This window comes from Protopterus annectens, chromosome 7.part0, assembly GCF_019279795.1.
Source record: "Protopterus annectens isolate FY-2018-M chromosome 7.part0, PAN1.0, whole genome shotgun sequence".
In the NCBI taxonomy this organism is placed as follows: Eukaryota; Metazoa; Chordata; order Ceratodontiformes; family Protopteridae; genus Protopterus; species Protopterus annectens.
In genome coordinates, this window is record NC_056739.1 from 1,939,350,123 (window position 1) to 1,939,358,475 (window position 8,353).

An 8,353-nucleotide genomic window follows, 5' to 3' on the forward strand; every position below is an offset into this window, starting at 1 on the left:
CAAAACTATCCAACAAACTCAGTAGTTTTAAATCATTACTTAAACAGCATCTTAACCAACCCTGGTCCTGCACATGCTCATCACAAGGGTAAGACTTTCTGTTCACCATACAATACTCTCCAAATACTATTCTTAAACAGAATATTCTCAACCTTTCACTGAGATGACAAAACAATTTTATGCATAACTCCTGCCTGTGCAATCCACTAAGTTACACATGGGCTTTCTCTTTAGTAACTTCCACCTCTGTAAAATCTTAGAATGTATATGTACAAATGTAATTACTGTTTGTGTATAGGTGTAAAAAATGTAACTATTGCTTGCGTATAAATGTAAATAGAAATGTAACTACCCTGTGTTTAACTGGAACTTAGTATAATACAGTTTATGCAAATGGAGCTTTTCTACTCAGGCCTCCACTGAAATTAGATATTACTCAGTTGGACTTTCTCAGTAGATAGACAAACAAACAAATAAATAGTAAATAAAATTAGCATTAACCTCTCACTCTGGGCGGCCATATTAGCATGCAGCTCACTCACATGACTACTCTCCATGCTGAAGCCACTGCAAGGAGGAAACCTCTGTTGTACAGCAGTTTATTAATCAGAAATACTTAGCATTATGTAGAAACCTTTTCAGTTAAGGTTTTGGCATTTCACTAAGCCTTTTTCAATTCCAAAGCTACTCTACCCACATCATGACTAAAAATAGAACAAAAACAGCTATATTTTCCAGCAAACAAATTTAATGATTGAGACAGTCATAGATTAGATAGACAGATAGATAGATAAATAGATAGAAAGATAGATAGGTAGACGTTCAGTAGTATTTTTGCCTGTGGGTAGACATGCAGATAGATAGATAGATAGATAGATAGATAGATAGATAGATAGATAGATAGACAGATAGATAGATAGTCAGGATAAAATATTACTGAAGTCTTGCTAGTAAACCATATGCCCATAGCTGGAGAGTTTAAGAAATTAAACATTTTCTGAATTTTAACAATGTGTGTTTTTCCAGTTCTGTTAAAAGAATTCATCATCACATTTGTTTTTTATTTGGGGCATTTACATTTTAGAAAAAAGGGACTAATGGTTCTAGGTAAATTTACTGGAGGTGGCACAGAGAAAATACATGGTCAGAGCTATTGTACAGAATGAGCGATAATGCTGAAAGTAAATCAAATTTGGTCCATCAAGATCATAAAATATCTGTGCATTTGCATTGCCAACATAGTCTATTCCTTGCATCACAAAGAGTGGGTAATGTTTTAAGGACAGATTGTTTTTCAATTGTAGAAACAGCCTACAGCAAGGGCATGAATGCCTGAGTGCTTGTTAGTTCACATTCATGAAGCCTCCAATTCAAGTTCAAATCAACCCTTGTCATCATTTTCAATATTAGTATAATTTGTCTGTGGGGAGTTACACTGAATGTATTTTCCTGTTTGTTTGTCAAAATAATCAAGTAAAAATTGGTGGAGATGCTAGATGTGGGATTCTAGAGCAGCCATTATTATATGGGTAAATATACAAATTATAGGTTTCAGAATCACATTAGATTCAAGTCGTTTTTTTTTTTTTAAGTTAAGGCAATATAATGTGCTGCATCAGCCTCCTGGCACAGGAATTTTCCTCTTTTCTTCAATACTATTTTTTAAAAAAGAACAAGAAACATCTTTATTGATATCACTTATGACATAGGCAATCATGCATTCATATAAATGAAAACAAACCATATTGACATATTTTCAGTTGCAAACATTATACATCACTTATATCATAGAAAAACTCATTAAGCTTTCTATCAACCCCTATATCACTAGGTGGGTTGCAAACTGGCTCACAGATAGAACCCACAGTGTGAAAGTAGCTGACTCCAAGTCAGGCTGTTGATTAGACACGAGTGGAGTCCCACAAGGTCCGGTCCTGGGTCCTCTCCTGTTTGGTATCTACTTCTCTGAAGTCCAGGCCAACATGAAAGGACTCTGGTTGACAAAGTTTGCAGATGACTGCAAGTTGGGATCTATTATTAACTCCCCAAGTGATGTTGACATCCTACAGAATGGCCTCACTGTGACCAACGACTGGTGTCAGAACCATGGCCTTAAGCTCAGTGCCATAAAATGTGTTGTCATCCCTTTGGGAAAAACCCAGTTCCCATGAATTACCACATTGATGGTAGTCCACTGAACACAGAAGATGTTATAAGAGATCTGGGAACACAGGTTGACAGCAACTTCTCTTTTGATCACCACATTGCCACTGTGGTCAGAAAGTCCTTCTATGTGGCACATCTCATTACTAAGGGTTTTGCATCCAGGAAGAAAGAGGTCATTGTCTCCCTCTACTCTTCCCTCATTAGGCCAGTCATCAATTCCCCATTTGGGATGTATCTCACTATACACCTGCAACAACTGGAAAGGCTGCAAATGTACCTCAAAAAGAGGATCCTAGGCCTTAAACACATGTCCTATATGGACAGACTCAAAAAACTCCACCTATTCTTTGTCTCATATCGCCTACTTAGAGGCAATCTCTGCTTGACTTACAAAGCCATGTATGACCCAGCTCTGTTAGAAATGCTACAACTAAAAAAATCCCAATCTCTCCACACCACACACTCCATAGACATCAACCTCATTACCATAATTAACAGAACATGCTGGAGGGACAGGTTCATAACCCAGAGACTGCCCATGCTATGGAACAGACTTCCCATACATGTCAAGCAGAACACCTCGCTGACCTTCTTCAAGAGAAATCTTGAGTGGATGGGAACAGAAAATTCACCCTGTGGATAACACCAGTGGCTCTACTTGACAGAGGCACTGGGAAATAAGGTCAAGTTGCACTATGTCAGGGTAATCCTATGGCTAGGCTTGTAAAGGCCCCAGGGCCATTAGCCTAGTACACAACTATGACCCTATAATCTTCTGTACAGTCATTGTCAGTCAAACATTACATAGCTCATTTGGTTCCTGCCTCCCCTTAAACCTCATTGCTCCTCCAAAATGTTATTGTATGTGACTTACTCCTACACTTTTCTAAAGATCGCACTTCTAGTTCTTTTCACTTTGTTACTATATTTACTACTTCTAGTAAGGTTGGTTTAGACTTTGATTTTCATTTTCTAGTAATTGCTTTCATGGCGGCCTTAAGAATTAATCACTGCAAGTCCTTAGTCTGTCTAGGCAATTCCAGTTCTGTATCACAACTCAAATATAATTTCCTTAGTTATACCAATTTGCTAATTTGGTATTTCTGACAGAGTAGCCTGTAGGGAATTTTTAAAGTCTGTCTTATTTTATCCCATAACACCTCAAACATTTGCAATCTACCTGAGGAAAAATTCTATGGAGTTTGCTCTTGACTATGTCCCACTAAATAGGCTTTAGCTAATGAACACAATGACCACAGAACTGGCAGGAATAGATGTAATGTAATGAAATGGCCAGTAGCCTACTTCCATCTCAGGGGACGGTGCTGGAGCATCACACACTGTTATTAATCCATGTTAGAAATTTTGGAGTAAGTGAGACTCAGAGTGCCAAACCTCATTCAAACACCAACTTCATGGAGGTGTATGTAGCTAATAGATCATGCACTGAGGTAAGAGTCTGTGAAGACCTAGGTCTCACCTCCAAGGTTTGACCAGTGGGGAAGTAGGGGATTATTAGAAAAACACTAAAAATATGGTTTCTTTCTGGATGTCAGAAGTCCATGACATACAATAGAGTGCACTGGTGCTGATACCAATTCTCATAGGAGTCATGAATAGGGAGTGGAGTAAATCTGTATCTCATGTTACTGAAGAGAGAGAGAGAGAGAGAGAGAGAGAGAGAGAGAGAGAGAGAGAGAGAGAGAGAGAAGATGCCATTTTCAGGATACGTGACCTTTGTTAAAAATAAATTCCATTGATATAAAAAAAGACTATCTGGCCATATTTTTCTTATGTTATATCAGTTGTCACACCTGCCTGACAACACAAGACATGCTACTGTGTGGTGACCACACTGCTTCTTCCTAGCATTGTAGGTTTACAGTTAAATACTAGATTTGTTGCCCTTGTGGACTATTTTAAGCTTAGACAATTTCTGTTAGTGAGACTCAAACCCTGAATCTGTTACCTGTGAGATAAACAACTTAACCACTATGCCAACTTCCAACCCCTACTTCTCCTCCTGAAAATCCAGCATTTATTTATTTATTTATTTATGTATGTATGTATGTATGTATGTATGTATGTATGTATGTATGTATGTATACATTTATTTATTTATTTATTTATGTATTTATTTATTTATTTATGTAGTTATTTATTTATTTGCAGTTTGTTAACCAGAAAAGTCTATTGGGCTGAGATGTGACCTTTTTCAATGGAGGCCCGGGGAGAAAACTCCATGTACATATATACAAAACAAAATCAACAGGAATTAATACAGAATTAATACAAAATTTTACAAAAGCAAAAAATCAACAGTAGTTAATACAAAATATTACACAACTTAAAAACTGATATAGACATATTGAATGCAGTGATAGTAGTAGCAAAAGGATTTATGTAGTATGACATAATAATAGATTCTGAACAACCTATGATGATAAGCATTCTGATTTATGTAGAATGCAAGTGACTACACTATCTAAGGTGTAAAAGGGAGTAGGTAATTGTAAGAGAAAGATGAAGGAAGAAAAAAGAGCATGGCTAGTGTTAGGTAGAATTTTGAAAGAGAAAGGTTAAAGGAAGATAGAGCAGTTCAGTGGAGGTTAGGAGGGGTGATAGCAGGAGCATTCCCAAGTAGATGAGAGGTAAGAATGGAACAAAATCTTAAAAGTGGAGAGGTTCTGGGTAGTTCAGATATGGGGAGGAAGTGAGTTCCATTTTCATGCTAGGGAAAATGACAATAGAAGTTGCCCAGGAGTATGTAAGGGATTGTACACTTCAAGGAGAATTTGATTATTAGACCTGAGCGATCGGTCAGAAAGATGCATAGTAAAGACAGAGGAGAGGGAGGGGCATTGGGATGGCTTGAAAATGAGTTTATGAGGAGTAGAGAGCTAAATGTAAATGAGATAGTTGGGGAGCTCCATCTAGTTCAAGGAGTGTAAGGCATCACAGTGGTGGGAGAAGGATTTGTGTGGAGCTGGTAGCAAACTTGGAGATTTTATTGTAGCAGGATGCCAGTTTAGTCTTAAGGGTAGCTTGTAGATTGTTAAGGAATGGGGCCCCATACATAAGAGAGGGAAGGAGGTAAGTGGTAGAGAGGGTAAGCTTAGTTGAAGAGGTGTGGTAGTGATTGTGCCAATAGAGCATTCTGAGCTTCTGGTGAGTTTTCTTGAAGTTAGTTTGAAGGTGAGTGTCAAACTTTAGTTGTTCATTGATAAGGATACCTAGAAGCTTAGTGTGGGGGACTATTTCGATGAGAGTTGTGTTTTGGGTTACTATAGAGAAGGAGTCCTTGTCTATTTTAGTGTCTTTAGATGGGGTAAAGATCATGATTTTAGTTTTAGATGCATTGAGAGCTAGGTGATTGTTTAGCATCCATGTCTTAGTGCTGTTAAAGGTGGCCTGAGTTACATGCATGAGTTTGAGGAGAGATTCAGCAGAGCAGATAATGGTAGAGTCATCTGCATATTGGATAAGTTTAGTGTTTGGGATACAATGATGAAAGTCATTGATGAAGATGTTAAATAGTAAAGGACTCAGGAGAGAACCTTGGCAGACACCTGTCAGAGTGTCAAGGTAGGAAGAGGTACAGTTTTTCCACTTGACGGCCTATTGCCTATTTGAGAGGTAGCTTGAAAAAACAATTGAGGGAAGAGGAGGAAAGATTAAATTGAGAGAGCTTGGACAAGAGTAGGCTACTGGAAATGGTATTGAAGGCCTTAGATAGGTCTAGGAGTAGGGTAGATACGATATTGCCTAAGTCACAAGTGCAGTTAATGTTATCAAGGAGGGATAGGAGGGCTGTGGTGGTACTGTGTCCAGGTGTGAAACCATGTTGTGACAGCAGATGGTTGTCTAATAGGTAAGGTAAAAGTTGTGGGTGAATACATTTTTCAAGAATTTTAGGGATAGGAGAGAGAATGGCTATGGGGCAGAAACTGGAGATGTCAGTGTTGTTGCCCCCTTTGTGTAAGGGAATGATAAAGGCTTTTTTCCAGAGAAGGGGTACATTGGAATCTAGGATGGATCAATTAATTAGAATACAGATGGGGAGAGCTATGCTATCAACAGCTATCTTGAGGAAGTTAGATGGTAAGTTGTCAGAGGCATTAGAGCATGGTTTTAATTTTTGGAGGAATTTTTTTATAGTGTTGACAGGAATAGTTCTGGTTGTAAAATTATTGTGGTTCTGGTTGTAAAATTATTAGATTGAAACCAGTTGTCCATCAGTGTGATAACCTGTACACTTAACAGTAGGTAAGGTCATTCATATTAAAATGATAGGTAAACAGCAGGTTAAGACAAGGATAATCTGCCATTAGCAAGATACTTTTGTTTTTACTAATACACAGGGGAAAAACAATGTATACTAATCATACTACTGATCTGGAAAGGAAGAACGCATATAGGCACATACCTTAGTATTTGTTTAAGATAGAAGCTATGACTGAAAAGAATCTTAATTGGCAGCCACTTCCTTGAGATAAAATAAGTCAAATTAAGGGATGTAAGAAAATCTCCAAAGCTGGTTTCACAATTTAAGTTCTACATATGGTCCCCAATTCAAATGTTAACCTTTGAAATGCTGAATGCCAACAAGCCAAAAAAAAATAATAAATAAAGTTAGAAAACATCTCCTTTAAACTTCTTTTTGCAGGAGGACAAGCCACACTGAACCCTTCAAAGGGTGGGGCAAGCCATCTATATCCCCTGAACTTATATATACCAACTCCGAGAAGAGGAAAGGAAATATTCTGAAAAATGGCATCTCAGATTTAGTATATATAAGTCCATTCTTTTTACTATTCAGTTTCACTGTTTCGGGACTCAGTCTTGTGGGTCTTGACATTTCAAATGATTACCTCTATATACTCACTGATATTTACATGATCTTCACAAGATGCTTACACATCACAGAAACCCCTTTCCCAAACACTGCAAGATGGTAAAATTAGTTAAAGCCGACTAGATATCATCAGATAAAAAAGTTATTATCATAAAAAATAAGCTCTACTCCCTAGGGGTTGCTGCAAATTTGTTAACACTAATTAAAACTTAAAGAACCCAAGTATATTACCAAAAAAATGATCTCCTTTTTGCTGCCACAGTAAACTTGCAGACCTTGCAAATTCCCCAGAAGAAGTTGTCAAGAACAATCATAGTTTGAAATTTAATGCACACTCTCAGGCTCTACCTTCAGATTGCTGCCTTAAGCCACACATTTAAAGATCAACAGTTATGCAGCTGAATTTGCTCAGCCATTCCATTTATACAGCCACACTTCATGGTGTCTTTTGAGGAGGTTTGTGTTTATATTTCTTGGCAGTTGTAATAGTCTAGTGCAAAATTGCTCTTGGTATGGTGTACAGGGCCCTGTGTTCAACACTTGGTAGGGCTGATTTACAGAGGCACTAGAAACTGAGGTTGGGTTGCATGATGCCAGGGTAATGCTATGGGCTAGACTTGTAAAGATTCTAGAGCCATTAGCCTAATACACACCTATGAACTAGACAAATGTAGTTCCTACTAATCATTTCTCCAGTAATGCCCTTACATGCAGTTGTTTTGATTTCATTAAATTTTTTTTGCTGCTTATCCTAACAAGCTATTAAAAAGCCTGGTTTTAATAGAGGTGTTCATCTGCATCCTCTGCCCTCAACTCATGTGTCCAATCAACTCCATGGTGCTAAGGGATAAACACCTGACTACAACCAAGATGACCCAAGATTAACTAGTGATCTGGGAGTTGGTGGAGCAAAAGAGGTAGGGTGAAGTAAACAGCAAAGGAGTGCTCACTCATCCTGGGAGGACTGAAGTGTTTTAGACCTATCCTGTGCCAGCAACTACTGAAGATAGATGTTGATGGTATGCAGACAGTGCATGGATGTGTTCTTGGCAATGCCAAACCATTAGGTTATTAGAGCCTTAATGGGACATGTGCTTGAATAAAATGCATGCACATGGGAAGGCATAATAGGCCCTCATATGTGCGAGTATACATTTCAGCAAAAGCTAGGAGTTACAGGCAAAAAAAATAAAAAACTCTGATAGCTTCTTTTTTGGTGGCATCCCATTACAAAATCTCACCCACAGAGTGAATGTGTCTGATGAGTCATGGAAAGGCTGGTGGTTGATAAGCAATATGGAAACAAATGAAAACAAAATGTGCAAGTACTGA

At 38.0% G+C, this 8,353-nt stretch overlaps 1 long non-coding RNA gene across 1 annotated transcript in view; it reads left to right on the plus strand.

Annotated features, from left to right (window-relative positions):
• LOC122807264 overlaps positions 1–8,353 on the plus strand; it is a 329,095-nt gene that overhangs the window by 64,301 nt on the left and 256,441 nt on the right. The window lies entirely within an intron of this gene.